At 40.1% G+C, this 18,273-nt stretch overlaps 1 protein-coding gene across 2 annotated transcripts in view; it reads left to right on the top strand.

Annotated features, from left to right (window-relative positions):
- The window catches only part of NDFIP1 (Nedd4 family interacting protein 1), a 62,438-nt gene extending 57,872 nt beyond the window's left edge, over positions 1 to 4,566 (top strand). For both annotated transcript variants that reach the window (XM_087429629.1, XM_004420048.3), the window contains exon 8: positions 3,521 to 4,566. The gene's annotated coding sequence lies outside the window, so the exon portion shown is untranslated. The remainder of the gene's footprint in view (positions 1 to 3,520) is intronic.
- Positions 4,567 to 18,273: the final 13,707 nt, after the last annotated feature.

Here is an 18,273-nt window from a genome sequence, read left to right as displayed (position 1 = left end):
GCAAATAACCAGGTTGAGAGAAAAGCCTGATCTTCTCAGCTTTCCTGTATTGTTAGGGACTTTATTGAGGGTTTTTTGTTTATAAAATTTGTTGTTACTGGGTTTTTTTTTTTTATTTTCTAAAATTTCTGAAATGTTTTATGGGAGTATCTAAATGTTAAAGCATCTTTAGGGCTGTGATTTAGAAGTAGGCAGTCCTTAGTAATAACGCTGTTGGAGCTGTGAAGGAAAATTATAGGCCTGCTGTTCTCTGTATTTTGGAGTCAGAAGCCTTATAGTACTCTAGGAGTTGTCAGGAACTTAGAGGTATTGGAGGGCATAGTAGGATTTCTTTGCTTCTCTCTCTGACTTTGATATTCTAGTTGATTTGAAATCATTCCTGACATGCCCAGAGCACTCAGAGCTCTAAATTAAGGGTTTGGGGACTTAGAGCAGCATTTAGAATTCTAATGACTTCCTTACTAATTTTCAGTATCCCCAGAGGGAACCTGAAAAGCCATAATATCCCATGGGACTGAATTTCTTTTGTCCATTGACAGGGTAAGAACTGGCCATCCAGATCCAAATGTAGAATGTTTTTTCCTCTAGTTCAGAGGAAATGTAGTTTAATTTAGTTTGAAGATGTGCTAGAAAACCATCACATAAAGTGTGAAGATTTTATTTTCTTTCATTGAGACTTCTTACTTTCTTTAATGGAAATGTCACTAGTGAGAAGCTAGCTGTATGCTTACTTTTTGCCGGAAAGACACAGGTAGGGAATTTTTAAAATAACTTTGCTATAACAAAAAAGAACTTAATTCCCATGTTGTACTAAGATCTGGCATTTTACTGGAAAAAGGTATAAGAATAGTGACTTTTCTATTCGGGTTACCCAAAATATAGTACACATAAACAAACCTTAAAATGACCCCAAAAAGCCTCTTCTAATCAGCAAAAGTAGATGTTACAGAAGCTGAAACTAAGCTCATGCACTGCTGTCAGAGGGCAGCTCTCAGGCTCCCTTTCGGAGCTCATTTAAGCTTAAAAAAGGAAATGTGGTTTCCTACCCCACAGCAAGAGAAGCCAGAAGGAACTGCTGGAGGTGGGCAGAGTGGCATCAGAGAGAAGTGTGCGCCTGTGAGGAAGCAGAGCAACAAAATGTTCCTTCTGTGTTGTTTAAAAAGAAACAGATACCTTTTAGAAAGATCTTTCTCTGAAAAGCGCAAAAATATAAAATGTTCATACTTTTTCTTATTTACCAGTTAACTGGAAAATAAATTTTTATGGAGTACCACTTCCTCTGATGCTGACAGGTAATTGAGGGGTTGGCTACAGTGGCTGTAAGGTGGTCACACAGTTAGCTGGTATCTTACTACTACTACAAAAGCACATGACATAGGAAGCATAATAGATTTTAAATTCTGTTATTTTAGCCACATGTGAAGTAGGAGGAAAGAACATTTGTAAGCCCTGGCATTAATGAGATAGGGCCCTTCCTAATGAGTGATTGCTATGACCTGGTGAGCTATACCTATTAGGCATCAGATATTTTAACTTTTTTCCATGTGATGATAAATGCTTTCAATTTCTCCTTTTTTATAATCTTCCCCCTCCTCCTTAATACTTCTCTTATTTTATTAAAGGAAATTCACTTCAAGTTAAAGTTTGATTTATTGGACTGTGTTAAAGTAGCAAGACAGAAATATTTCCAGTGAAACTTTTGCTAAAAAAATTCACATAATGTCCAAGAAGAAATGGTTGTCCTCCTCTTGAAATTAAATGATCTGTAGGCTGTTGGATTCCTTTTGTTTCTGAAGCGATCTGATCTACAGTTTAGTAATGATGTCCACAGTCCCTAAAGCCTGTCTGTCCTCCACTTCGTGTTCCACCATTGTTTTTGTAACAACTAGTGAGTCAAGTTGGTCTGAACAGGCCTCCAGGTCTTAGACAGAGAGCAGTGAGTGCCTGTCTAGTAATCTTTTTCATTTGGAATCTGTATGGTAATTGAGATCACTCATTAGTAACCTTTCTAGGTACTTTTAATGGATTTTTAATGTTTGTTGTGTGGCTCTGACCTGGAGGGATCTATTAAAGCTAGTTTATGTCTGTGGAAGCAGCATGAACTAAGGAAAATGTCCAGGTAGTTATCTGGACTGGATCATGTGTTCGTGCAAACGCTAATGTTTTGACGTAATAGTATAACTCTAATGTTATATCAGTTTTCATCTATTAGTGGAAACTGATACAACTGAAGTTACTTAGGTTTGTAATGAGGCTAGCCTCATTGCAAACCCCTCTGTTCGACATCAGTCTACCCATTTTCTTTTTGCTTCTGTTTGGCTTTTAGAGTTCCGTATATTCTTGTGTCTTTGTCCCTGTGCATTCTGAGGTCTCTCAATCTAAAGAAATTTGCTCTTGTGTCAGTATCATTGGTTTACTTCAAATCAAAACACCAACTCAATTTGGAGTTTGGGAAAACATTAACAGTTTAAAAAGAATATGTTAATATCCTCCAGTGTTGCAGCTTCTCTGCATTTTGTTGGCTTTTTAAAGATTTATGCAGTAGTCTAATCAGAAAAGATATAAAAGGGCTGCTTGTGGCTTTTCCAGTAGTTTGGGAAGATGGAAGAGTCAGCTAAGGGCCTGTATGTGAGTCCATCCAACTCTCACTTGGTGCACGGTACCACAAAGTAGTTTCTCAGTAAATATTTGTTATGTAGTTAATGCATCTCTTTAGTGTTAGCATTAATATAGGAAGTTGCTTGTACCTTTTCCCATTGTTTCCATGAGAACCAAAACAGTTTATTATGCCAGTACAGAAATGCCTCATAGTATTAGATGAAAACTGCATGTAACAAAATGTATGGACGTTATTTTGAGAGTATTTATTTCAGTCATATATATTCCTCTTTAAAAATTAGTTATATCTTTTTCGTATATCTTTTTTTTTTTTTTTTTAGAGATACATGCCCAAAAATACATTGACTTTTTTTCTAATTGATTAAAACAAGTATCTGTGATACCTATAAGTTTACAGTCATTTTTTTAATTTGCCATGCTCTGAGTACAGCATGACATCATTGGCATCCTTACTGGAAGTCTTCCTGGTGTGAGATCTGGCAGAATTGACAGGGTAAACAGTAGCTTTAGGTGTATTAGGAAGATTACCTATGTACTTGGATTCTGCTGTCTCTTTGTCCGCCAGTTTCAGTCAGTGCTGTTGAGGTTAAGTGTGGGGCGAAGGAAGTGCTACTTGCATTCTGTTCTTTTGTTGGAAGTTTAGAGAGAGAGACCCCTGACCTCATGGGATTTAGAGAAAGCATTCAGGTTCTTTCTAGTTCTTGAGTCCTTGATAATGTTAAGAGCTGAAATTTTAATGTTTATTGAATACTGTGATGTCAGTGTATAGTAATCTTAAAGCTATGTTAAAATGTACTTCTTGTGTCTCCAAACATCCTGCCTTCCTTTGTGACTGCATCCTCCTCTTAGCCAAAATAACAAGCTAACTTGAGTTTCAATATTCAATATCCTTCTCTGGCAGATGTTTTCTGGCAAAGGCCTTCCTGCGTTTATGAATTCTCTCTCCAGAAGCAAGAGAACACCTGCAGGAAGTGAATCAAGATGCAGAACACAGAGGAATAATCACCTGCTTTAAAAAAATAAAGTACTGTTGAAAAAGATCATTTCTCTCTATTTGTTCCTAGGTGTAAAATTTTAGTAGTTAATGCAGAATTCTGTAATCATCGAATCATTAGTGGTTAATGTTTGAAAAAGCTCTCGCAATCAAGTCTGTGATGTATTAATAATGCCTTATCTATTGTTTGTAGTCATTTTAAATAGCATGAGCCTTGTCCCTGTAGTCAGTAGGGGGCAATCTTGCTTTATTCATCCTCCATCTCAAAATGAATTTGGAATTAAATATTTTAGTGTAAGATATGTATAATGCTGGCCATTTTAAAGGGATTTTCTCAAAAGTTAAAACTTTTGTTAGGACTGCTTTTCTGCACGTAATCCATATTTGCTGTTAAAATTAATCTAGAAATTTATTCAGTTGTATTGTGAACATCTGGAAGCAAAATCATAGTGCAAAATACATTTAAGGTGTGGTCAAGAATATGTTCTTAATTGGTCAATAAAAAGCATTAATTTTTTATAGTCTGTATTCTAAATTTTGCAGTACCTTATTGTTCTGTGTCGTGTACCTAAGGGATTGTAAAGGTGTTGTCACTGCATAAAATAGAAAAGACCAGGACAAATGCAACTTAATTACTAAAATGCGGTTCTTGACACTTTCTGTGTGATTAGAGTCTCTACCCCTTTTTTTCTTTTTGTTTTGTCTCCTGATGATTAAGCCTGGGGCTGAGAGTAGAGGGGGGATTAGGTACTAGGAGCAAAGAAAGAATTAGCATGGAACTTTTGAGATGATCCCTAACATACTGTATTACTAGCTTTTACAATGTGTTAGCAGAAACCTATGCGTTATCAATGTAGAATGATGTACTTTCTGCCAAGTGGTAATTCACCTTGGTTTGCTATGTTAAAACTGTAAATACAACAGAACATTAATAAACGTTTCTTGTGTAGCAACTTTTGCTGTAGATTAGTGTTTAATTTCTTGGTTTGCATCTGTTGATTGCTAAGGCAGTTTTTTCTAATCTTCATTCAAAACAAACTCATACCGAATTATTCAGTAAATATAAAAAAATTGGTCTTAGGCCAATTTTTCCTTCTTTTTCAGCTCAGGAAGTTTTCTTCTTTCATATACTCAATACATTCCTAAAAATATATGTGAAAACTGGTTCTGCAAAAGATAATGGGCTAAAATAGGGAGGAGTTGTAGAGATCTTAAATCATTCTGGAATTCCCAATTATGCTTCATTTTTTAGACATAATCTTAGGATAATTTATTTCCAGTATTTTCCAGTACATTCCCTGCATTTGCCCTTTTTCTCAGTTGAACACAGCCAACTGTTTTAAGTCCTGTGAGCACCCAGTTGAGGCTAAAGATTTCCTCATTCCTCCTTATTTCTATTCTTGTCTCAGTTGTGTTAAATTTAGAGCCCAGTGGTTCTTACAATATCAGCCATTTGATTTTTTTCCCTCTTCCACTTACTCAAATAAAATATAAAGAAAAAATGCAGCAAGATGGTCAAATAAGTACACAAACCAGCACTAGCATGGTATAATGGCTACAAATGTTCGTTTATCTGCTGCTTGTGAACATCCAGGATCAGCACAGGCAGTCTGTTTAGAGTTGTCAGTATGTGATGCACAGAAGTGTAGGTTGTTTGAAAGCCAAACAGGAAAATTGAGAGCCCCCTGGGTCGACATTTCAATGATCATTCTCACTAGTTTATTGATTATTATAGTTAATAGTATAGTATCTTCTTGTTCTGAAGTTATATTTTGTAATAGGTAGGCAGGGGGGTTATGAAAGTCTCTTGAAAGATTTTTTTTTATTTTGAATTAGATTATACCAATAATAGAGTTTGGAAGAGTTTATAGCCTATAATGTTCTAAGTTTCAGAATGAATATATCTCTAACAAGCCGAATAAACGTGGACATGTGTAACAGAGAGAACTATTTAAATTATCCTACAGGACAAAATAGAAGGGCCCCAAATCCCATTAACTCAAACATTGGAGACTTGCTTTGTGTTTATTCTCTAGGTCCTTGTGCCTTATTTGGTTTTGTATATTCAGAGAACTGAAATATTTGGAATTCCTATTTCTACGTGTTTGGTGGTCCGTCAGACTTTGTCAGATGTAAACCTACAGTTTGATATGCTTTAAAAGTACTTAGGAGGATGATTTTCTTTTAAAGGTTCTAAAAATTAAAGTCTTTTCAGATACATAAAGTTGGTACCATGTGTCAACTAGAGTCCTTACTGTTTAGGGTGGAAATGTTCATGCTGCTCTGTTACTTTTCATTTTTCTCTCATTCTTTTCTGTCTCCTTTTGGTAGGTTCATTATTAAGAATAACCCTTTCAGCTAAAGGGTAGGGCTTTAAAATAAATTATTTGAAAGGGGATCCTGAGGAACTATTTGCCTAAGGACATGGAATAAACTGACTTTAACCCTGGGCTAAGGGACACCTAGGCTCACCCATGACCATGTTGTTACCATTTGGAATGATACAAATGATGTTTAAAGGGTTCTGTGTAGCCATTCTGTGTGAGGAAGATCAGCTCTGAGCTGACATCCGATGCCAGTCCTCCTCTTTTTGCCGAAGAAGATTGGCCCTGGGCTAACATCTGTGCCCATCTTCCTCTACTTTATATGGGACGCCACAGCATGGCTTGACAAGCAGTACGTCGGTGTGCGCCGGGATCCGAACCTGTGAACCCCAGGCCGCCAAAGCAGAGCGCGAACTGCTGTGCCACTGGGCTGGCCCATAGCCATTCATTTTTTTCAGAAAATTAGAATGCTTTGTGTGGGAATAAAAGCTGTTATTAAAATTCACCTGTTACAAGATAAGAATGAATACCTTTATTGATGCGATCAATTTTGTTTAGAGTTTTAAAGAAACAACAAGATTTTTGGTGAAGTAAATGATGTTCTGTTTTTGTTTGTTTGTTTGTTTCTTGTTCGGTGTGAGTTCTCTTACTTGAGCTGTGGCCTATCATGAGACATTAGTAACACAGATGGATTTTTGGCCTTCACTATTTTCTTTACTAGGATATACTCCACTTAGCTATAAATCGTTTATATTTAAAGGAAGAAATAACTTCTGAAAGGGAGTTCCAGGGCCAATAAAAGTGATAATTCAATTTAAGTGGTTGCCTGAGGTGACGAGGTTCTGGGGTGAGAATCAACAAGAAGATCCTCCACAAATGGAGCACTGGCCTCACCTTTGACTCCAGCCCCACCGCCTCTTCCCGATGTCAGGCCTTCTTGAGGTCGGCATAGTAGATAGCGAAAACTCACCTGGCTCCGACTCTAGTAAATTCCAATAATCAAATTTTAACTTAAAACATGCCGAGAATAGACATAGAACTGGACATTAAAGTATGAGGGAATATTTTATGAAAAAGTAATTATGGCCCTTGTTACCTACCTGAGTCTGGTTCTTGGTGAATACTCAACAGTGAGTCCGGGTAAATCATGTGCGAGATGTAGTTTAACAATTTTCAGATTCTGCTGGTGTTTTTCAGCTATTTAGATTTTCACCTTTCAAGCTTTCTGAAGATGATTTGAGGGACGATGAAGGACATCACAAAATGCAAAATACATTTCCATAGATGGTTTGTGCATTTTTAAAAATCTTGTTTTGCCTATTTTTAAGCCTAAGTAGTATTTATAGACTGTACGGTGGATTGAGTGAGAGCATCTGTTAAAGCATTACTAAAGTGCTTGTGGCTAACTTCCCCGTTTGCAGATCCCTGTCCACTGTTGTAGATGTGTATGGTTGTACTCATCTAGAACACCCACAAAAAGTGTTCTTGCACAGGGAGCCTCTGAATATTGGGTCTTTGGAGGCTCTGGTACTAAAGTGGAGGACACCTCAAAGAAATAGACCAGGAATTCCCAAAGGGGAGCATAAGTTTAGGTTAAGAGTAAAAGGTTTTCAGGAGGAAAAGATAGTGACAGAAACTGATTTTGTATCCTCATTCTAAAAAGGGGCTATTTTATAATGCAGTTGATCGTATCAGCTACAACTGTAGGGCCTGTCAAAAGACCTGCTCTTATGGGAAGTCTATCAATGGAGAGCTGTCCTGCTGAGGACAGTTTCGCTGCCTATAAAATCTGAAACAGTCCATCTACTGCATGGCGTTTTGATCCCCTCAGCCCTCCAGTTATTCTCAGAATTTGTAGAATAGATATATTACTATTGTAGAATAGATATATCACTCAAGTTTTGGTTTGATACTTGTTTTTACTTAAATCTGTTTTTTCTTTCTTTACCAAAAAGCATTATTTACTGATTTTGAGAGTTTTAATTCTTAAGTTCATCAATTGGCGAATTAGTAAGACATAAACTTGAAATGCAAAGCTCTTAAAACTGAATATAGAATATATGAAATAGAGAGAATTCATTTATGTAGGATTTCACCCAGGTCAGAAACTGAGATGCAGTTGTGTGACATCGACATCTCCCAGCCCTGCCTTGTATGTTGTTCATCCTGCTCCCAAAGTGATTAGTTTTAATCATTTATGTGATTGCAGGTTTGTAGACCCCCAAAACTGAGAAAAATTGTTTCCTTTAAGTGTTACAACGATTAGTGCTGGAGCTGTGAGAAGAAGACAGTATTCATGGTTATTCATTAGTTGTCTGGAAGGTTCATGAGTGGTATACACAGCCTGGGAAACAAGAAAATGGGTCAAAAACCTAAAAGAAATCTCTCAAATAGAGAAGGTGATTTCTTGACACAAAGCATTATCAGCTAAACTGTGGAACTAAGGAAGTGCTGCCTTATGACTACAAAACCCAGCGCGACTCCTGACATCCGTCCAGAGCTGCAGTGAGTTTGCACCTTGCATCGTTAGGGTTTGTGTTCAGTCCCCCACTGAGAGCGGCTTCCCCCGTTTAAGCCAGTTACTTCCTGAGCCAAGTGGAGAAGATTGGAGCAACTATTAGCATAACTCGGCTAGAGTTACACTTGATGAAACATCCTTCTTTTCTTCTTCACAACAGTCAGAAATGCCTAAAATGTTCCCTTAAGTGAGATTTTAGAAAGAATTTTGCCATCTGCTTCCTGATTCCACATCTTTATTTTGACAGAACATTTCACAGGTTGTATTTGGCAGTCGCTGGGTTTAGATGTCCCTCTGGCCAATTTGGTACGTTGTTCTTTTCTCTGATTGTCAACATTGAGGACTTTTACATCCATGATTTATTTCCAGTTTATGTTTTAACTGGGATTGCAGATAAATTAGTGAGTGAGCCACTGGATGGATCAATATTTCCACCAGCCTTTTTATTACTGGCATCGTTTGGTACTATGTAGTTGCTTTTAAAAAGTAGGCACTGGTGGCCTAAAGAAGCAACATTGGCAGTTCATTTTTTTCTAGGTCCAGCTCAGCGACTGTCAAGCCCTAGATCTGTGTACCCACAGTCATGGGTTTGAGAAAGCCTTGTTTGGGTAGTTATACCCAAACAGCCCCAAGGCTGTATGTGTGAAATGGGGTTTAATCTGTACCAGGTCTCCCACCTGTTTTTGGTCTTCAGCCTTTCTGTGATTTAGCCCTAGATTTAGGTATTGAAATCAAACGTTTTATGTTTTTCCAACACCCATCCTGTAGAATTATAAGTGGGCAGACTTGGTTCCTGCAGCAGTTCCTCAGAGCTTCCAAATAAAGAGAATGGGTAAGTACTCATGTCGAGTCTTCACTTTCCATAGAAGAAGGTTGAATAGAAGAAACTTGCAGAGCATGCATACCTACCCTTAAAATTATGAGTTACTCTTTCATTAGAATATTTTCATGGCATTGATTGGTAAGATTAAGAATTATTTTATCTTCATGTTGGTCTTCTCAAAGCTCATGGCTACAATATTTTCCTTTTTGTGGCAGAACTATGGGAAAGAACGTGTGTGCAGAGCAATAGGGAAGGGCGATAGGGAAATTAATTCCTAAATATTCGGCTAAGAGTTATTGTGGACTCGCGGCCGGCCCTGTGGCACAGCGGTTAAATGCGCATGCTCCGCTGCTGGCGGCCCGGGTTCAGATCCCGGGTGGGCATCACACCGCTGGTCAGGCCATGCTGTGGCGACGTCCCGTATAAAGTAGAGGAAGATGGGCACGGATGTTAGCCCAGGGCCGATCTTCCTCAACAAAAAAGAGGAGGATTGGCATGGATGTTAGCTCAGGGACGATCTTCCTCACAAAAAAAAAAAAAAAAAAGACTTATTGTGGACTCTTCCTTGGGGTCTTTAAAAAATAGGGTAGGGGCGGCCCTGTGGCTTAGCAGTTAAGTGAGTGCACTCCGCTGCTGGCGGCTCGGGTTTGGACCCCGGGCACGCACCGAACACACAGCTTCTCTGGCCATGCTGAGGCTGCGTCCCACGTACAGCAACTAGAAAGATGTGAAACTATGATGTACAACTATCTACTGGGGCTTTGGGGGAAAAAAATAAAAATAAATAAAATTATAAGGGCCGGCCCCGTGGCTTAGCGGTTAAGTGCGCGCGCTCCGCTGCTGGCGGCCCAGGTTCGGATCCCGGGCGCGCACCGCTTCTCGGGCCATGCTGGGGCCGCGTCCCACATGCAGCAGCTGGAAGGATGTGCAGCTATGACATACAACTATCTGCTGGGGCTTTGGGGGGAAAATAAATAAAATCTTTAAAAAAAATAAAAAATAAAAAAATAAAAATAAAATTATAAAAAATAGGGTAGATCCTCCTCTGTTTGGAAGGGTTTAAGGGTAGAGGAAGAGGAAGAGTGGATTAGCAGGCCCCTTAGACTCCCTAAGAGCTCAAGAGGTTTGCATGTGGCCCATGTCAGTGGCAGGTGGGACAGTAAGTTCAACATGTCACATGTGCCATTCCCAGGCTGTGCTCCCTTTAATGTGACCTTCTGGGAGCACTGTCCTGAGTAGTCTGCGAGAGAGGAACGAGTCTGTCTAAACTCCTGAGAAACCTAACTTGGATGGCTTATTACTTATTGCTACATTTTTTTAAATATCCAATGATTAAAAAAAGTTGCCCTTTGTTCAGAATGCCAAAATGAGAAAATGAAAAACCACTCTCTAGTTTCTGAAGTCATGTTCAAACCTTTGTATGTTCTGAAAGAATTTTGTTTAGGTGGCATTCCCTAACATTACCTTTAAGAGTCCTTTCCCTGAGGGACCACGGGTGGAAGGAAGAAAGAAGATTAGGTGGTGATGGAGGCCTGGAGGAAATGAAGTCTGATTTGTTAAGAAAGGAGGACTGATGGGAGAGCAGAGCAAATCGGGGCCTTTGTTCTTTCTCCTGCTTTAATCCTTCAGACTCACGGGAGAAGATTGCCAGCTAATTGCTAGGAGCCCCCTATAAAAGAGGATTGGCCTAAAGTGAAGAATAAATTTAAAGAGTGACTAAGGATTTTGTTTTTAATTCCTCCTTTATCTGGGTCACTTTTCTTTACGTATGATTATGTCTCCAAGAAGTGGTTGGATACCCTCTGGAGAGGTTTTCTTTACAAAAAAGAAAGGAAAAAAATCCCCGAAATTCCAAAGACTCTTTTCCCCCTCCACTGTAGCATTTATGTAAGAGTGTGATGAACTAAATTCACTAGACTGTGGTTTAAACTTAAAAAAAAAAACCAAAGAGACTAATGTGTTTTATGGTGGCATTTTTGTACAAGTGACTCATTGGTAGAAGTATATTGACCATTTTAAAGTGCAATCTGATCTTTCAGGGGGAGACATTTAGTTCTCTGAGTACAGACACTGTACTTAGGACAAATTACTGTGTTTGTACTTTGGTGCCAATCTCAATCGTGGCCTCATTGGGTGCTTATTTTCAAATAATACCTGATCCATCCAAAAACAGTATACTAAAAATTGTTGTTAAAACATATCAAGTTTTAATAGCAAGCCATGAATACCTTTACTGCCTTTTATTTATTGCTGGGTGTATTTTATTAGAAGGAAAGGTAAATAAATGTATTTAGCAGAAAATATGTAATGGAAGTCAGCTCCAGGAGCAGTTATTTCTTAACTAGATGGTGGAGCATTTGCACACTGAGTTTATTTGTGACCTTCCCATAAAATTTTTAGGAACACAGGGCCGAGCAGAGGTCATAAGTTTATCCAAGCTGGCCCTCTAGAGCACTGCTTTGGTGACTTCAGACAGCTGAAGAGAAACCAAGACACCTTCCCTACATCTTCAGATTCCAAGTGGCCTTGGCTTTACCTCCATCTGTAGTATTTTATTTCCCTGGAAAGAATTACAGATGAAATTGGGAAAATCACCTGTGTTAGAAGTGATCAAGTTTTCCTTTTGAAAAATATAGTTTCTATGTGTTATAAACACTTGTGCTCTGGCTTTTTTATTTTTATTTGTTTTAAACCACTTTGTTAAGATGTGATTGGCATACAAAAAGCTGTACATATTTAATGTATATAACTTGATGAGTTTGTATACAGGAGATAAGTATGCATCTCTGAAACCATCACCACAATCTACACCATAAACATATCCATCACCTCCAAAAGTTTCCTCCCACTTTCTTTATTTTTTATTATTATTTATTTTGGTGATGAGAACACAACATAAGATTTACCCTCTTAGCAAATTCTTAAGTATACAATACAGTATTAACTTTGGGTACTCTGCTGTACAGTAGATCACTAGAACTTATTTTGCACAACTGAAATGCTCTGGCTTCTTGCATATAGTTGCTTTAGGGCTTCATTTGATAAATATTCATTTTTATTAGCTGATAATGATGTGTATGACCTTGTGCTAGGTACAGTGTATGCAAGATTTGTACAAGTTAGCCCTGGCCACAAGGAGATTCTGGTCTAGGGAGAGGGTGGGGCAGGACGTAAGACGAAAGTAGTTTCCTGTCCAAGAAATCTTAACACATGATAATTTTCTCTGCCCTATTTGTGTAGTGGTGGAAGAAGCTTTTTACACTTTTCAAGTTATGATTATCTGCCTCTAATTTAGTTTTCACCAGAAAGGCACTCAAGATCTTCATAAAACCAAATACCCTCCCAGGAAGGAGAGATTACTGCCACCTGGGGAGGCCAGCCCCAGGAGCCCAGAGCTGGAGGGCGCATGTCAGGGCGCTGCGAGGCTGGGACCTGGAGAACCAGCTGCGAGGGGAGAGGCGAGCATGAGTCCACCAGACCAGGGCTTGAACCCTTGCTCCCCATTACCAGCTGTGTGAATTGGGGCATTCGCTTGCTCTGTCCCAGCTCTGGTTTCCTAATCTGTGTACCAGACTATTTTCTCACAGGGCTGCTTTTAGTTCTAAATAGGATAATGTAGGTAAAGAGCCTGGCACACAGGAGACAGCTCTCTGCAGCTCTGCAGCCAGCTCCAGCGTTGGATCCAAGAGCAGGACATTAAAGGCCGAAACCTATAATTCAAACCAAGGGCATTCATTTCCTTCTCAGGACCACATAGCTTTCATAAATTCTGCCTTTCTCATTCCTTCTTTCCTAAAGGCTGTCATTAGACCATCCCTGATAAATCAGACCATCCTCCTAAATTCTCTTCCTCCTAAATTCCTGCAGCCCAGATGAGAATACAACTTCCTCTTGCTTTTCTGGTAATGCCATCGCATGTTTATGTAGGACCTTATATTTATATACATGTTCATTTGATCCTCACAGATTACTATAAAAGGGATTATTATGCACTCTTTACCACGAGCAACCAAAGCCTACCTCCCCCGGCAAATAAGTTTTCAACACTCAGTCACATCAAAACACTCTATAAAGCCCATCAACTCTGATTCTCATTTCCTTTCCTGAGTCCTATAGGCTGAAATTCTGGCCTCCTTTCTGTGGGCCATTCGTATTATATTACAGGACGGGACATACACTATCTTTGTGTGGATTTAGGCCTTCAAAGCGTCCTTGGAAGCTTGTACCCTCCACCTTGTTTCTTTCTGCACTTGCCTGAAGTTCTTGGCTCCCTTCTCTGCTCTTCACATACCTTCTTGGCCTGCTGCTCTGCACTTCTCCTAACAGCGACGTCTCTTTGCCTTTTCCTGTCCTAAATTCCTACACCGACCTTCCCTATGACTAGAACGGGCATTTCCTCCGTGGCCACCTTTCCTTTTCCTTTCTCCTCATCTCGCCTGGGCCAGGTCAACCCTGGTTACTCTCTGCCCTCCTTCACCATCCACTGAGCCCCCCCCCAACAAGAGAATCACATGCCTTGTTCTCCTTCCTGAAGCCCTCCAGTGAGTGATCCTGAATGCCTCTACGTGGATGTTCCCAGCCTGTGTCTGTGTCTCCTCCCTGCAAATCCAAGCCTGCCCAGGTACCACCTGCCTGTTTTCTCCTTTTATTTGGGATCTGGGGAGCTTTTCACAGATGTGGCCTTGTCACAGTGTCCATGGGCTCACCTCTTCTCCGTGCCCCTCTTAGTTTGTTAGTTTGGTTGGTCGTTAGAAGGAAGACATTGGGGTGTCCTCTGCTCATCATTCTTTCTCACTTTACATGAACACAAATGGCTTCTGCCTGAGTCTACAGCCAGCTTTGGGTCTATATGGACAAGCACACAGGGGTTGGCTAGCCCCAATTTTCATAATCCTCTCGATATTTCTGAACTATCTTCTGAGAAACACTAGGATTCTGTAAGCTTTTAGTTGGAATTTCATCTTCTAAAAATATCTTTAACCATTAAAAATATAATAAAATGTCTTGATTCAAATGTATATTCAACCTGTGTAGTTATTTGTGCTCTCATTTACAGACCTAAGTGGCCCAAGGATTAAAATTGAACATATAAATAAATTGACTCAATAAAAGCAGTATTTTTATCTGCTGTCTAGATTCGGAGCTCAATAAGATTTTTACAAAAAAGACTCTGCAGCTGAAAAAAAGTTTGAAACCACTGCCCCAACTCATCTCTTACTCTGCCTGAAACTGGTAGGCCATTATACATTTTTTCCCCTTGATCTTTTCAGGGGTTTCAAAAATACCGATTTTGCAAAAAATAACTAACAAATGTAAAAGTTACCTGTAATCCCACTACCCCGCAAAATCAACTGCTTGTTCTTTTTCAACCCTGTTTTTGTGAATTTATCATGTTTACATAGTGTGGTACTAGCCTACCAGTACAGTCTGGTGAGATGAGGTCTCTCATTCTGCTTATATCAGACATTAAATTTTTTACAGTCTTTTTACTGCACTAGAGATTATCTTGCTTTTTCCTGCATTTTAACTAGTTCTGATGAATCCTAAATGATAGTGTTTTTTAAACCAACTTCTAATACCTCTTTACACCGTTTCATTGCTAAGGAGAATGACTAGGCTTTTGCACTGTAACAAAGGCTTCGTATAACCTTGGTCTTCCATTGGTAGGGTGTCCAAAAGAGACCCAGTTTGCTGTTGATCTGAAATTCACATCAGATTCCTTGGACCTGGATTCCTGGTTTCAAACTTGACCCCAGGGATTAAACCTACAGTAAATATGTGTATTATTGTTCTGTTGCAGACGCTTATCATGACAGATAGTAATGGGTACCATTTACTGAGCATTTACCATGCGTGGAGTACCCTGCTTCCTTGTTTATACACGTTACCTCATTTATTCATCATCCCAAACCTTTGAGGTGGGTAGTACTGTTATCCTTATTTTATACTTAAAAAAAGGGAGGCTCAGACAGGTTAACTGACTTGCCTCTTCCAGCTCTTAAACAGTGAGGCTGAGACTAATTTTTAGGTTTGTGTTGTCAGAGCATGAACTCTTAACAGTGATGCGGCACCTGCCCCTCCTGTGATGCACCTGCTTCCGTTCTCTCTTGTTATTCTCCTGCCCCTGCCTGATCCCTCCTTAACACTTACTCCTTTCTCTTTCCCCAGGGCTTCCAGCCTGCCAGCTTCCCTTTATTGCAGGTGGGAATGGGGGGATTCCGGCCTGGAGGCACAGAACATCCACCCTTCCACAGACGCCTGAGACGTTCTCTGTTCTTGCCTGTTCTCCATGAAGTGGGCCCCTCTCTCAGCACTGTGCTGCCCCAACCTGGTCTGTACCTTGACCTTGGCTTCAGCCTCCCCAGTTTGTACCACGGGGTTTTTATCCCACTCCAAGCCAATGAGGCAGGCCTCACTGATGATGTGAATCTTTCTAGCTACTGCTCAAACGAAGTGATTTCTGCAGACTCTTAGAGCTAGCGCTGGACAGAGACAGGGCAAGATCCAAGTGTCTTCACTCTCTCTCTCAAACTATGCAGAATGACATCTTGAGACAGTATTTCAATACTAATTTCTTATTAATAGCTTACATTTATTCAGCTCATATTGTGTCCAAATGCTGTTATAGTGCTTTTCAGGCATAATCTCTTTTAATCCTACAATAATTCAACAGCAAAAGTGCTGTTATCCCCATTTTATACTGTAGGAGCTAGCTCAGAGAAGTCCAGTAACTTGAGTAAGGTCACACAGCGGATAGAGTGAGGATCCAAACCCACTAATCAGTGCTTCTTTCCCCTCCTCCCCTTTTTTTCCAAAGGTAATCCCTGTTGACTGTGGAAACGTTCAACTCTGATTTTTTAAAAATCTGCCTTCTGTCAATAGTGCTAAATCTGAAATACTTTTTTAACTTCTTAAAATGCCACTAATTCTAATGTGTACAGCTGTGAACTTTCATGAGAAGAACATCTTTGGACTGCTAAGAGTAATCCTGTTTTCATGTCAGAGAAGGTGTTTGAAGCTGCCCAACTGATGTGTATGTTGAGCTATTCGTGAGAAATATTTCTTCATTTAGATTTGAGAACTGAGTACTGAAAACAAAATTTATTATATTAACAGGTCTACTATTACTAGTCTCCTTCTTTTAAATTGAACTTTATTTTTTTATACTCGATATTTAGGTTAAGATCTGTTGCAAACGTGAAAGGAAACAATCCATATTTTATTATCCTTTAATACACCTTTCCAGGAGCTTTATAAATACTCAGGCAAGTGCTTCTCAAACTGTAACATGCATTTGAATTAGCTGGGGGTCTTGTTAAAATGTGGATTCTGGTTTAGGTCTAGTCTGGGGCTCAAGATTCTGCATCTGTAACAGGCTCCCAGCTGACACCCAAACTGCTGGTCCAGAAGAACCGTACTGCGAAGATCAAGGCTCTGGTCCACTTAGTGTTCCAGGAAGAAATTCAAATTCAAACTTCTGTTTACTAAATAAACTGAAACTCAAATGGTTGTGAGAAACAACCCCTGTCCTGGCATCACAGCAGTCTGGTTTCCTTGGCGTTTCTTTGGGCTTGACCTTGACTCCCTGTTTGGTTCACGTTAGTGCATGTGGGTAAACTCACAGCTTCCCCCTCCCGGCTTCTTTGTGAGCTGAGTCATTCATCTCTTACCAGTGTGATGTGGGTGGGTCGTAGCTTGAACTAGCCATATGTTCTGCTTGAAGAATCTGCAGTGAATTTTCTAGAAAACATTTTCTCAATCTCAACTGTAAAGAGATTGCTGTGAGGTGGGGCAGGCGGCAGGGAGAAAGATTCGGAGCCCCGGGCTTGAAGATCCGCGTGGTCCTGCCTGTGTGCATTTATCTGATAAAGTGCAGGAAAAGTTTGCCTCTCTCCCACCCCCACTCCACCTCCTCTGAGCCTTGGCCGTGTCCAGAACAGACTCCGGATGGCAGTTGTGGATGCTCAGAGCACAAAAGGTTTCTTGTTTGCCCAAGGGTCTATCAGTGTTTAAATAGAACTGGCGGAAGTGCAGGCGCAGCGTATCAGCAGCTTATCAGGGCCCACAGTTTTCCATGTACATTTGCTGGTCCCTTGAGTTTACCCAGCTCCATCAGCACTGAGTTAAAAATTGCAAGGCCAGGCTCTATTGCACCAAGATAGGGCAAGGAGAACAAGCCAGTTACTGAGTAGGGGTATATGTGGGTCCTCAAGACCTTATTTGCATTCTGCCCATGTAGAGAATAAAGCTGTGGTGGCCTGTGTGTTTAGAGGCACCCAGAGAGAATTGAAGTCTGGTTTAGGAATGCATCCAGAGGTGGGATGACTCCAGGCCTCTCTGCGGCGGAGGTGCCTCTTGGTACCCTGGCTCTCCATTTTAAGTTAGCAGGTCTGTAGTCAGCTCAGGAAGTGGTTAAAGAAGGTGCCAACTGTGAACACCTTAAAACTGTATGCTGTATGCAACGTTGGCAATGTTTGCAAGCGTGTCTGCATGCATATTTGTCTGGGAGCTGATCCGTGACCCACAGGGCTCAACGTTCTTCTGCTGTTTGAGCTGCATCTTCTCGGAAGGACCTCTTCAGAACAGATAGATGGTAGACTGCTTTAGAATGAGTCCTTTCCACTTATAATCATTACTCTCACTTTCTAAGCACTTGCTCTGTGTCAGGTGCTGTGCTAAAGGCTTTATGAGTATTACCTCATTTAATTCTCAGAACAGTCTTAGGAGACGGGAATTTTTACTTCTGTTTTACGGATGAAGAAACTGAGGCTTAAAGAGTTGTGAATTGTCCAAGGTCACAGAGCTAAGAAAACAATAGAGCCTAGGGTCTGAACCTGGGCTTTCTGATCCGTAGCTGTCAGCACTGTGGAAGGCTGTCTCGTGTTTCAATATAATTGTTTGAGCTTTTCATATACATTGGTTCGTTTGTCTAACTGGCACCAAATTATCCCAAACTTTAGCCAGCTAAAAATCAGCTTCATGAATTTTGTCCTGT

The sequence above is a fragment of the Ceratotherium simum genome, chromosome 4 (assembly GCF_057802395.1).
Source record: "Ceratotherium simum simum isolate JZ-2026a chromosome 4, ASM5780239v1, whole genome shotgun sequence".
Taxonomy (NCBI): domain Eukaryota; kingdom Metazoa; phylum Chordata; class Mammalia; order Perissodactyla; family Rhinocerotidae; genus Ceratotherium; species Ceratotherium simum.
Note: the sequence above shows the minus strand (reverse complement) of the source record. Positions and strands in the feature narration are given on the sequence as shown.